The sequence below is a fragment of the Schistocerca cancellata genome, chromosome 9, assembly GCF_023864275.1.
Source record: "Schistocerca cancellata isolate TAMUIC-IGC-003103 chromosome 9, iqSchCanc2.1, whole genome shotgun sequence".
In the NCBI taxonomy this organism is placed as follows: Eukaryota; Metazoa; Arthropoda; class Insecta; order Orthoptera; family Acrididae; genus Schistocerca; species Schistocerca cancellata.
In genome coordinates this window covers 444,875,156-444,888,229 of record NC_064634.1, presented here as the reverse complement: position 1 = coordinate 444,888,229, position 13,074 = coordinate 444,875,156, and the positions used below count along the sequence as shown (strand labels likewise).

At 48.6% G+C, this 13,074-nt stretch overlaps 1 protein-coding gene across 1 annotated transcript in view; it reads left to right on the top strand.

Moving 5' to 3' along the window:
• Nucleotides 1-13,074, top strand: part of LOC126101474 (fatty acyl-CoA reductase 2-like) — a 229,526-nt gene that overhangs the window by 34,922 nt on the left and 181,530 nt on the right. The window lies entirely within an intron of this gene.

Sequence of the window (13,074 nt, the reverse complement as noted above, 5' to 3'; positions counted from 1 at the left end):
GCCAAGGAAGAGAAACCCGTTGGTCATTCTATATGATGTACCGACTATTATGACCAATGAGGAGATACACGAAACCATAAAGGCACAAAACTTTGAAGACATGACAGAGGATGAATTTAAAGAAAATTTCAAATTGAAATTTAAGACAGGACCTCGGGACCGTGACGTGGTTCACCACGTCGCAGAGGTGTCTGCTCAAATGAGGAAGAAAATAACTGCAATGGGCAAACTCTACATCGGCTTCCACGCCGTAAATACACGTGACTATCTTGTGGTACCGCGTTGCCACAATTGCGGAGATCTCGACCACGTGTTGAGGCACTGTACCAGGGGGTCGGCCTGCTCGAAATGTGGCGAGGATGGACATGTCCGTAAAGACTGTAGGGCTACAGCAGTCTGTATCCCATGTAAAAGAAGGGGCAAAAAACCTTGTGGCGCCACTGGGCGGAATTGCCCCACTTACAGACTTTTGGAGCAAAGGTTGATCTCAAGGATAGACTATGGCTGAACAAGCCAAAGCAAACAGGATGACCAAAAGAAAATCCCTGAGCAAAAGGAGGAGGGATGCCATGAGGGCAAGTGCCTTTAAGATGTTCTTGAGGTCGCTCACTGACGCCTCAGTCATTATGAAGGACGCGAGTACCCAAACGGAATCCACCACTACTGATAGAGGAACTCAAACTGAACCTCTTACAGTCAAGTCTCCCTCCTCCCAAAGCCGGAGGACAATGCCGACTAAAGATCAACGGCAAGGGCATCCTGTAACAGAGACGGTGGCAATCTCAACGAAAGAGTACAGTAGCATAAAACAACCACTACAGGAGAACAAAATAACTAGTTCAAGTGAACAAGCTATGAAAGATCCAATCGTGAGATTGCCACCCATCGACCCAGTCAGGGTCTATCCAAATCTTGAGTTCACCATGCAATTAGCGAGACTAGAGCAGCCGACTACCCTGACCACTGCCTTAAGACACGTGGTCCGGGTGGGACATGAGAATGGTAGGAGAGTCACCTTCTCGGCAATGGAGGCCGTAGACAGAATCCAGCTCAAGTCAGTGAATCTCCCCACCGACTTCGGAGCCCTGCGAGACTTACTCAAGAAACTGTTTGAAAGACGCGGGGAAAAATTTGACTTGGATGACATATACGAACAAGCAGTTGTAGCAAATGGACGTATTACATTTGACTGGAATAAGACCTGGCCAAATGACAGAATACACACATACTATCCATAAATTAAATGACAAAAATCACCATTGGACAACTAAACGCCCAGAACAGTAGACTGGTGATGCAGGAGCTACGTAAGGAAGTGGAGGAGAGGAGACTGGATCTGATCTGTCTGCAAGAGCCGTACTCCCTAAATGGGAAACTAGTGTTCACAGCTACGACATGGCAAGTTATAAGCAGTGGAGAAAACCCAAAATCGGCAATAATCATAACCAACAAAATTCTGAGAGCCATAGTTCTGACACAATTCACAACTAGCCACTGCAACGTCGTGGAGCTGCAATCTCCATCTGGCACTGTCATTCTCATAAATATGTATTTTCAGTATGGAGATGACATCGAAAGACATTTGTTACATCTCTCCACAGTCATCACGGCGTTGCGGGGGCGAAAAGTAATTGTAACTGCTGATATAAATGCTAAATCCCCCCTATGGTACAGCGGCACCAGGGACCCAAATGGGGAGAAGGCAGAAGAGGCCATTATGGCATTGCAGCTGGTGGTGGTAAATAAACCTGGAAATCCTCCGACCTATGTGGCGGGAGGTGGCCAAGGCACAAACATTGACGTGACCTTGGCTACACCCAACATGGTGCACCTAATTCAGCAGTGGGAAGTGATAGAGAACGCCACCACCAGTGACCATAATCTTATCACTTTCAGCGTAGGAAACAGGGAGAGCCGCTGGGCCATGGGGTGGGAGGTGCAATATAATTATAAAAGAGCCGACTGGGAAAAACTTGCCAGGGAGTGCGACATTCCTGCACTGCCAGAAGGTGACGGACTTTTGGACATTGACATTGACAAAAGAGCTGAAGAACTGACTACAGCAATAACTCGAGCGGTGAAGGCTGCCGTACCTACTAGGAGGAAGGCCATGGCGGCCTCTCCGTCACCATGGTCAGCTGAACTGGAGGAGATGCGTCGGTCTGTCAGAAGGCTCAGGAGGCACTACCAGCGCAGTGTCGTCTGGCTTGAAAGGCAAAGATGGCTGCAACTATACCGGGAAGCAAAAGAAAATTTTCACAAACACTTATGTGAAGTACGATCCCAAAGTTGGGAACACTTTGTACTCAACCAACTTGCTCTCGACCCCTGGGGAATTCCCTATAAGCTTGTCCGGGAAAAAATCCGCTCTCCGATGGAGCTCTCAACTGTCAGGCGGGGGACGGGATGACAGAGTCCTGGCAGGAAACTGCCGAGGTTCTTCTCCAGTCCCTGCTGCCTGATGATACAGCGGATGGAGAGACCAATGAGCAACGGCAGCTGCGAGAGAACTACATAAGCAATGTACACGTAAATGATACAGCAGTCTACCCATTCTCTGAAGAGGAGGTAGCTGCCCACATAAAAACCCTGAAGATAGGGAAAGCTCCCGGGCCGGATGGCATTGTGGCAGAGGTGGTGCAATTCCTGGCTCCCCAGATAGTCGCTCCTCTAACTCAACTATATAACGAATGTCTGAGGCAGCAAAAGTTCCCTCAAATTTGGAAGAGGGCAAATGTAGTTATTATCAAAAAAGGAGCCGAGAAAGACCCAGCAGAAACAAAATCTTACCGTCCAATCTGCCTGCTTGATCTGTTTGGGAAGGTTCTGGAGAGACTGCTGGCTGACAGACTGGCTGCGCACCGAGTGCTGTGCGGGATGAGCAGCAGGCAATTCGGCTTTAGGCCGGGGCGTTCGGCATCTGATGCAATCGCCCTGGCGGCTGAGGTCTGTGGCTCTACCCCGTACAAGTATGTAGTCGGCATCATGGTGGACATAAGTGGCGCCTTCGACAACCTGTGGTGGCCTTCGCTCTTCTCCTGCTTACGGGAGAAGGAGTGTCCAGGGCCGCTGTATGGGTGTCTGAGGAGCTATTGTGAGGATCGGGAGGTCTGGCTATCATCTCCTAGCACAAGAGTAAGAAAGACAATCACGAAGGGATGTCCCCAGGGCTCCGTTTTAGGTCCCCTGTTCTGGGACATCCACATGGAACCCCTACTAGATAATTTACAGCAAACTGATGAAGTGCTAGAGGTGATAGCCTACGCAGATGACCTCCTTCTACTGGTTGGCGGCCGAAGCCGAGAAGACATAGAACCTAAAATAGAACGAGCAATAGCAACACTACAACTTTGATGCCGGAAAACTAAAATGACAATTTCACCAACCAAATCAACTTACCTCCTTCTAAAGGGACAACTAGTCAGGAATCCAACAGTTAGGATAGAGGGCTCACCTGTTCTTAGGCGACATGAGACTCGATACCTGGGCATCATCATTGATGAGAGGTGGTCATTTGGCAGACACATTGAAACCGTAACACAAAGAGCTTTACAAGTACTAAACAACCTCATCTCCATTGGACATAAACGCTTCCACCTCCCACCACATCTCATCAAGTTATATCATAACAGCATACTCACCTCCATAGTGGGTTACGGTTCAGGAGTCTGGGCACACAGGCTCACGAGGGTGGTGCCCGCCATGACAGTGAGAAGAGTTCAAAGGAATATGATTATGAGATCAATGGGGGCTTACAGGACCACACCGGGAGGAGCCCTGTTAGTCATAATGGGACTCTGCCCACTGGATATCAAAATTCGGGAGCAGGCCGCCTGGTATCGGGCAAAAAAGGGGAACTTGGATAAAATAGAGGAAATTCTAGGGAGTAGGACTGAAAACAAAGTAGAAATCAGGTTAAGAGGGGAACAGCTTTGGCAACTTTCATGGGAAAACGAAGATACAGGGCGCAGGACTTTTGATTTACTACCAGATGTCAGAGAAAGAATAAAAATGACATATTTCGAACCAACCAGAGGGCTCATCCATTTTCTCACTGGGCATGGACCCTATTCGACATGGTTTTCAGAAATTACTGCAACCAGTCGCCTTTTATGTAGATGTATTTTATTTAACCATGACCGGTTTCGAGCTGCCTAGCAACTCATCATCAGATGGTATATACATTTAGTGCTTTTTTGTACCCATTGTGTGGGTGGTTGAGTATACTCAACCACCCACACAATGGGTACAAAAAAGCACTAAATGTATATACCATCTGATGATGAGTTGCTAGGCAGCTCGAAACCGGTCATGGTTAAATAAAATACATCTACATAAAAGGCGACTGGTTGCAGTAATTTCTGAAAACCTTTTCACACCACAGTCGCAGTGTTCCACATCCACAATGGATAAAAGTCCTATTCGACATATCTATGTCGATTTGGGAAAAAGGCGACACCTGCGTGTGACTGTGGTGCTCTGGAGGGTACTCCTGACCATGTGGTCTACGAGTGCCCACTCTTCAATGATGTGGCCTCAGACTTACGCGGACAACTACCTCATAACAACACATATAGACTGCTAAGACATCAAGACACCTTTCAGATCATAAACAAGCTGGCTAACGCGGTATCACAGAAAGTCTTAAGGGACTACCTGAATGAACCAAATTAGCTCATGATTAGAGACTTATTAGAACACTGATAAAGACAGCACCCTATTCCCAATCCGCCCGCGTACGGAAAGGTCGACTCTTCAGTCTAGAATCCGCCGAGCCCCGGGATCAGGGGGAATGGAGTGCAACCCCACCTATCTAGACAATGCACCCGATTGTGATATTAGATTAAGTTTAGTTTAGATGTAGACTTAGAAATAGATACTTCTCTTAGGAACCTGCAGCGACCAACTCCATGGCCTGCCCAGTGTCAGGTGCACGCTCATTGGGGTTAGCTCAATGAGCAAGGCCAAATAGTAGGTTTATATTAGAGCTGACACTTTTGTAACGCTGCAGGCTTAGTAAGTAGTATATAGTTAGTTACTTAGGTTACCACTTAGTCCTCAACCAACATACTAATTGCCCATTGTAGTTTCCATGTACTTGTTACTTATCACTAACTACTTACTAACTTATATTTAGAAAAGCTGCAAATGTAAAAATGTATGAGACCTTCGGCCCACTAATTAGATAAGGTAGTGGGCTACATTGTTATAATTAATATCATATGGAAATAAAGATTTAAAAAAAAAAAAGAAAAAAACATGACAACTACATCCACTGGAATAGAAACACGAAAGTCAATACGCTGTCTGAGGCGATATGTCCTGAGATGCACGCGAGGCTAGACTGGCAGGCTGTCTCTCTCCTCTCTCTCATCTTTTGCTTTCCCCTCTTTGGGGAAGTGTGAGGGGGAGTCTGTAGCCTTTAGGCTTTTACTCCTCTGTGAAAGTGTGTGTGTGATTTTTCTGTAGTTTTTGGTGTCTGTGATTTGTGATGATTGTTGTGAGTGTGTCTGGTACTTGCCTGAGGTGGGCGAGAAGTTTGTTGTTATATGGGGAGGAACAGGATGATGGATTTGGTGTAGGGATTTTCTCTTCGACTTAGTCGTCGAAGATCGTCATAGGGCGCTTGTGCTTATCGCGGGACATGTCATACCGACCTAGGGAGTGGATGAGTGCGTTTCTGGATCTGGAAGAACCCTCATAGAAGGCCCTTGCCAGATCCTGGAAACGCTCTCTCAGGAGTGGGATTTCGGCTGCGGCGTGCAGGTCGTCTGTAGGGAATCCAAGAGGTAAGCGCAGTGCCCTTCTGAGGGCGCGGTTCTGCAGCCTCTGGAGTTTGTCCAGGTGCTGCTTCGCCGCGTATCCCCAGACAGGGCACGCATACTCCATTACTGGCCGGATCAGGGCCTGATACACATTTAATGCTAGTGGGCAGGGAAGGGAGCTTGTTGAGTTCAGGATAGGATATAGGGTGGACATTCTGGCGCAGACCTTCCTATGGACTTCGTCTATGTGGGGTTTCCACGTAAGACGAGAGTCCAAGGTTACGCCAAGGTACTTGGCGGTTCTGCGCCAGGGGAGTTGGGTTCCATTTAGGTGGAGGTGTAGGGGGGGACGTTGAGGAGGATCGCGCCTTCCGAGCCTGCGGGTAATCAGCATTGCCTGCGTCTTCTCAGAGTTAATGGTGATGCGCCAGCGACGGGCCCAAGTTTCTGTGTTATCTAAAACCCTTTGTAACCTACGGATGACCAGGTCCTTGTTCGCGTTTCTCGTGTAGAAGGCTGTATCGTCAGCGTACTGTGCGGTGCGCACCAGGGGGGCCGTTGGTGTGTCCGCAGTGTACAAGCTGTACAATACGGGCCCCAGGACCGATCCCTGTGGCATCCCAGCACAAATACGCCTTCTGGTAGAGGTGGCAGTTTCTACTTTGACGGAGAAAGTCCTATTCGTGAGGTAGCTCTTGATCAGCTGAACTATGCTCCCGGGAAACCCTTGTGTGTACAACTTGTAGAGTAGCCCTCTATGCCATACTGAATCAAAGGCTTTGGCTACGTCCAGTAGCACTATTCCGCAGTAGCCTCTGTGGCTGAAGCCCTCTGTTGCTGCTTCAACCATTCTCATGACCTGTTGTGGGGCAGAGTGGTTCTGTCGGAAGCCAAATTGGAAATCCGGCAGAATTTGCTCTCTGGTAATATGTTCTTGTATGGGTCTTAGCAGGAGGCGCTCATAGATCTTGCTGAGAGTTGGCAAGAGGCTAATCGGCCTGTAGTGCTGCGGGAATAGAGGGTCTTTCCCTGGTTTGTGTATCGCGACCACCTCCGCATGTTTCCAGCAAGCTGGGAAAACACGGGATCGAGTAATCTCGTTGAGGACGTTCGCGAGGTGTGTGATCGCTGTGGGTGGGAGTTTTTTGACTAACTGATTTGTGACACTGTCGTGCCCTGGCGCCTTTTTTGTAGGGAGAGACCTGATTACTATTGCCACGTCCTCGGGGGCAAAAAGTATGGGTTCGTCCTCTGGGTCCTCCTCGGCATTGAGGAAGACAGCCAGTTGACGACGGACCACTCTTTCATGCTCGTCGTCCTGGGGTTCTGCCGCTTGGAACTGCTTCTCGAAGGAGTCGGCGAGGGCGTTGGCCTTTCCAGCATGGCTGTAGACCAGTCCCCGCTCGCCATGCAGTGGCGGCATCCTAGCGCGTCGTTTTGTAAACTGTTTTGTCGCTTGCCATAGTGTGTGGTCGTCTACTTTGAGAGCTGTGAGGCGGTTTTGCCATTGCTGGTTTCTGTGCTCATTGAGCGCTACCTTCAGTTCTCTCTGTAGACGATTGAGCAGCCTCCTGGTGGCCTGATTTCTGGTGATCTTCCACTCTTTTGCTACTCTGTTCTTATGTCGAATTTGAGCTAGCAAGTGTTCCGGGAGCTGTATTTGCGGTGGTGGGCCATCCCTTTGTGGAGGGGTGGCTTCTTCCGCTGCCTGTAAGATGCTGCCTGTTAGGTCTTGTAGCGCTTGTTCTACTGTTTCGGCAGTAGGTGGCGGAGCGCGAGCGATATCAGAGGCGACAGTTTCTTGGTATCGCTCCCAGTCTGTACGTTTGTACGACGTCTGGTACCGTGGGAGTGCTACCCATTCTCCCACATCGACCTCCAGAATCACTGGGTTGTGGTCGGAGGACATTCTGTTGATTGTCCTTGCGGTCACAAACCCTGCGATCCTCCTAGTGAGAGCTATGTCTAACACATCGGGCCTGCTTCCGTTTTTCGGAAAATGTGTGGGTTCGACTGGACCCCATGTTTCGAAGTGGTGGGTGCGCGCTAGTTGTTGCAGTTTGGCGCCTGCTCTGGAGGTTACTCTAGAATTCCAGTCAGGGTGTTTGGCATTGAAGTCTCCCCCTATTACGAGTTTGCCTTCAATTTGCCCTAGAGCAGCTATGTCTCCCTCATCTATCTGGTCATGTGGGGGTCGGTAGACTGCAACAATTGTTAGAGGTCCGGTGGCAGTGGTTACATCCACCGCCACTGCTTCAATTTTGTTGGTAGCTGGTAAGAATACCTGGTGGTGGGGGATCCCTCTTTTTATGTATATGGCCACCCCTCCGCCTTGGGTTGGCCTGTCTTTGCGATAGCTAACATAGTTGGGGACTGTCGCTTTTATTCCCGGTTTTAGGTGGGTTTCCCCCATCATGCATATGTCGATGGAGAACTCCTTCATGAGTTCTCTGAACTCGACCTCTTGATTAACAATGCCGTCTGCGTTAAAGTCGCACATTGTCAGGCCTTGGATGTTTGGTCGTCTATCCATGATGGGGTTTTGATACTACTGAGGAAGTCGCAGAGGGGAGCGACTGCTGGACTGTTGCCTGAAGGGCAGCGAGGATCTGTGTGTTCTGCTTTTGGGCTTCCCTGAATTCCTTCATCATTTCCATGACGAGGTTCATGGTCTGCACCATTACGCCTAACAACTGATCCATGGGGGGGAAGTGTGTCTGGGGTTTCCTAGGCCCCTCTCCGTCAAGGTGGACCTGGTCGTTGTTGCTGTGTATTTCCCGATGTTGTTCTTGTGTTGGTGTCTTATGTTGTGGTGGTTGGGCAATGCTTTCGTGGTTCCTCGGGGGAGAAACCACTTCCGCATATGTTGCCCTTGGTGTGTCTGGCCTTGGTTTTACCCAGGCCTTGTCTGTGTGTGTTATGTTTTGGTTTCTTGTGTGTCTGGATGGGTTCGTGGTGTTTTCTTTTCGTGTGTGGGGGGCGGCCTTTGCGCCCTTTGCCTGCTGTGTGTGTCTTTTATGGACCTCGCAACCTTGGTAACCCGCTGTGTGGTTTTTGCCACACAGCGCGCACCTTATTTGCGGGTCCGTGTGTTTTATGTTGCACGTTCGTGTATCATGGGCCTCGGCGCATTTTCTGCACCTCACTGCCATTGAGCAGTGTGCCGCAATGTGGTTGAGGCCCTGACATCTGAAGCACTGCACCGTCTTGTTTTTGCGGCGCAGTGGTTCAGTGGTCACAGGGACCGCCAGGATCGTCTTAATGTCCCTTTTGTTCTGTGGGACGTTTGGCAGTGTGACCTGATACAGGGGCCATTTGCTGCCTATGTTTCCCATCAGTTGGACCGCCTTGACGATGTACCCCTGGGCAGTCAGGTCTGTTTTGATCGCCTGGGGGGCCACTCGTCTCGGTAGGTCCCTGATGACAATGTTTCTATTGCGTGTTTTTGTTGTGGGGAAAGTGTAATGGGGTATGTTTTTGCTGTTGAGAAGTGTTTTTATTGTGGTGTAGTGCTCAAGTGTCAGTAGTGTTATTTTTATTTTGTCACCACCAGCAGGTTTTGCTTTGAAATTGCCTCCCCCGATTGCTGCTTTTAACATTTCGAAGAGTTCCTCGTAGTTCCGAGTGAACTCCGCGACGATCGGAGGGAGGTGGTGGGTGACCTGGTTTTGTGTTTGTGTTGTTGTATCATGTGGTGTCTCTGGCTCATCGGCCACCGCCTGGAACCTGTTCGGGGTGGGTTCCACTCTCCTGGCCGGTGGAAGCCTCGGCTGGCGAAACGTTTTCTTCGCCAGCACGAAACCATCCGAGTCCAGCCCGGTTACGCGGTTCCCTTCCAGTGCTGGTGTTTCCTGGTCCCCTCCCAGAGCGACGACAGGTGCTGTCGGGGGCGCTGGCTCCTCAGAGGGTGTGGAAGTGGTTGGGGTGGGGGTGGTGGATGACTTCTTCCCTTTGGAATGCTTCTCCTTCCTGTCCTTCCTTACACGCCGCTGGTTGGATGTGGTGGACTTGAGTGGGGGGGATTTAAGGTATTTGGAGCGGGTGGAAGACTGAGACGAGGGGGTGGGTTTGGGGAGGATTTTGATCGGCAGACGGGGCATCTGCTTGCCATTCTTCATGGACGTAATGAATTCGGGAAGTGTGTTGGTGGCGTTGGCAAGCAGGAGCGGAGGTAGGACGAGGTTAGGAGGGGCAGGATTGCAAGTACTGACTATATATTTAGTTGTCGGTGTGTTGTGTATAACTGCTGTGTTTCTCGCCATGTCCGGAGCGGGAAGTGGGGCTGCTGCCAGGGGGGTGCCAGTTACAGCCATCGTTGACACAGTTAGGTGGCCCGGCTGCATTGCTGGCCCTAAGGCATCACCTGCACAAGAAATTTCCGCAACGGCAAAAAGCACGACAATGCTGCTCTAAATACTTCCTGAGGTTGCTTTTACCCTCAGATGATGCTGAGCGCCAATCTATGTTTTAACAAAAACTCAGTTGGCCACTCCTGCGTCCTTAGTATGCGTAAGTTTCAAAGCTTTACGCACCCTCGAGACGTAACCCGCAAGCAGGTCCCTATGGCTCGGTGTAGTATCGTATGCGCTCCTGCAGCTCCGCACGCGATCACTGCACAGTACGACTGGCACCGAGCGAGGCAGGCTGAACAACAGGCAGACGCTTAAGTGCTCGATCGGGGGCGCCGCTATTGGCCGCTGGAACCACGTGTTCCGCTGTGGCGCCCTCACACTAAAAGTGGGTCAGGAGGCGCGCGCACCACCACAGCTTACGGCGCGATGGTGCAGAGACCTCTAGGGGTCTTCGACGTCCATGGCGTCTGGCGCGGATTCAAATTCCGCAATGCGCGGTACCAGACTACCGGATCAGATTATGAAAGAATAGAACGGAAGATAGATTTCGTGGCAGATTAAAAAAGTGCTCCTGACTGGGTCGAACTCGGAACTTTTCCTTCCGAAGAGGACGTTATCACCCTCTATAACTCTCAAGACTCACGCATACAGCTCTGTATCTGCTTGAATGGAAGCGACAGCGCAGTCTTCCACGTCTGCACTCCATTCTGCGAGGACGTTTCATAACAATGACCACACCACCGTAGCATGACAGATTCGTTGTTAATCCAGTGGAGGTGCTTGCCATCCAAAGAAAACACTCTGGAGCTCTGTGCCATGGACTTGGTGGCAGTAGCTGAGGTCCAAAGCCATTCCTTCTAATGTGAGGGATTAGAGTCGTGTACTTTGATAAGTACCTAACATAATGAATGTCGTTCATGCTACTGACATGGATTCTGTAAGCCGCAGTACGGTGGTCGTTTATGTGGTTACATTTCCTGTTGCCCACCAAATTGTTCATAAGTCCACGGCAAATTTACGCTTTTAACGAGGCAAGTCAATTCACAATGGCTAGAAAATTTTGTCACCGTATTTCTCTAGAACGCTGCAGGAATACGCCCATTACTTCTAATAAGAAGGCCATTTTCACAAAGCTACTGCTTAATTCCCTTAGAAACAAACGTGAGAGAGGGAAATCAGTTTCATATATCTTCTTCCAGCTGCAGATATGAAGTACGGTGCAGTTTATTTAATGGTTTTCGGAGTCGTGTCAATTGTTTTATAGGACATAAGGTCGCTCTTAAAGGAACGGTAAGAAATAACGTTTATGAAATACTTCTAAGCCACTGCATTAATTCAAAGGCTCAAGCCTTCTTTACATTCTCCGCTGTGGTAACGGAGGGTTTCCCTCAAAATGAATTGTATATAATTCCATGGACTATTGTTCTGCATTTCGATTGCTATCAGAACATTGAATTTTTTGTTTACTTACTTCCTTACTGGTCGTACCGGACTCGAGAGTCCATTACCGCAGCAACGTATTTTCGCCATCTGTCCCTGTCTTGGGCTATTTCCTTCCATTCACCTTCAATACCTAGGCTCCTCAAATCAGCCTTCACATTTCCCTCCCATCTACGCCTCGGTCTCCCCACAGGACGTTTTCCCTCCAAGTGCCCTACCAGCACTCTGCGCGCTGCCCTGCCCTCATCCATTCGAGCTACGTGACCCGCCCAACGCAGCCTACGTGATTTAATAATACTGATTATGTCAGGGCTTGAATAGAGTTCGTGAACCTCTTCGTTATGCAGTTTTCGCCACTCTCCGGTAATGTCATCCCTTTTTGCTTCGGAAATTTTCCTCAAAATTTTGTTTTCAAATACTCGAAACGGCTTTTCATTTTGCACAATGAGAGATCAAGTCTCACACCCATACAGCATAACTGGTAGAATAATAGTTTTGTATATTCTAATCTTGAAATCCTAGACAATATCCGTCATGAAAGTGACCTATTCAGTGAGAAGTAGCACGCATTTCACGCCCGTAATGTCTTCTTCAGTTCAGATTCAATCTCATTTCTCGAAGTGATGTCCACGCCTAGATACTTAAATGTGTTCACTTTTTCAAACTGCATGTCTCCAACTCTTAACATTTCCTGATCTATTGCTGTTGTCAGTCTAGTAGTAACCAGGTATTTAGTTTTGTCTTCACTTATCCTTAGACCTACACCTTCACTAACCTTGATTAACGCATTCACATTTTCTGTTACAGATTCTTTCCTATCGCCAATGACGTTTAGATCATCTGCATACCCTAATATCTTAATATTTCTATTTAACTCCACACCCTCTGAATTATCTGCTGCCATTCGTACAATATATTCTAGGACTAAATTAAAAAGTAGCGGAGACAGGGCATCTCCCTGTTTAAGTCCGTTCTTTATTACAAATTCTTCTGACTCCAGTTTCCCCACGTGTACTCTACCTTTTGTGTTTTTCAAACTCGCTTCTATAAGTTTAACATACTTCTTTGGTATTCCAAGTTCCAAAAGAATTCTGTACAATTTTGATTCCAATACTGAATCATATGCTTTTGAATTTTTTATTACAGAACGGAAACTCCAAGCAACGACTCGTGTTTCCGTTATTTTGTCGAACAGCTGTAATCATGAAGGAATAATGACGATCACATCGTCCTGCAGTTTCTAAACTTCTCAGAGGAGGTTTTAGGAACCTGCAAACAGTATTTGTGATACAACTCTTCAGGCTTTCCTGGCGAGATCTTGACATGTGGAATAATCGGGTCTACTGCCGGATGTTTGTGTCGCTCTGGCACAATATTTCGGCCACGTAACTCGTTGCCTTCTTCAGGGCGCTGGGCATAAATACTGGACAAGATCCTCAAATACGGCAGTCTCAGGTAGCGCCTGAAGAAGGCAACGAGTTACGTGGGCGAAATATTGTGCCAGAGCGACACAAACA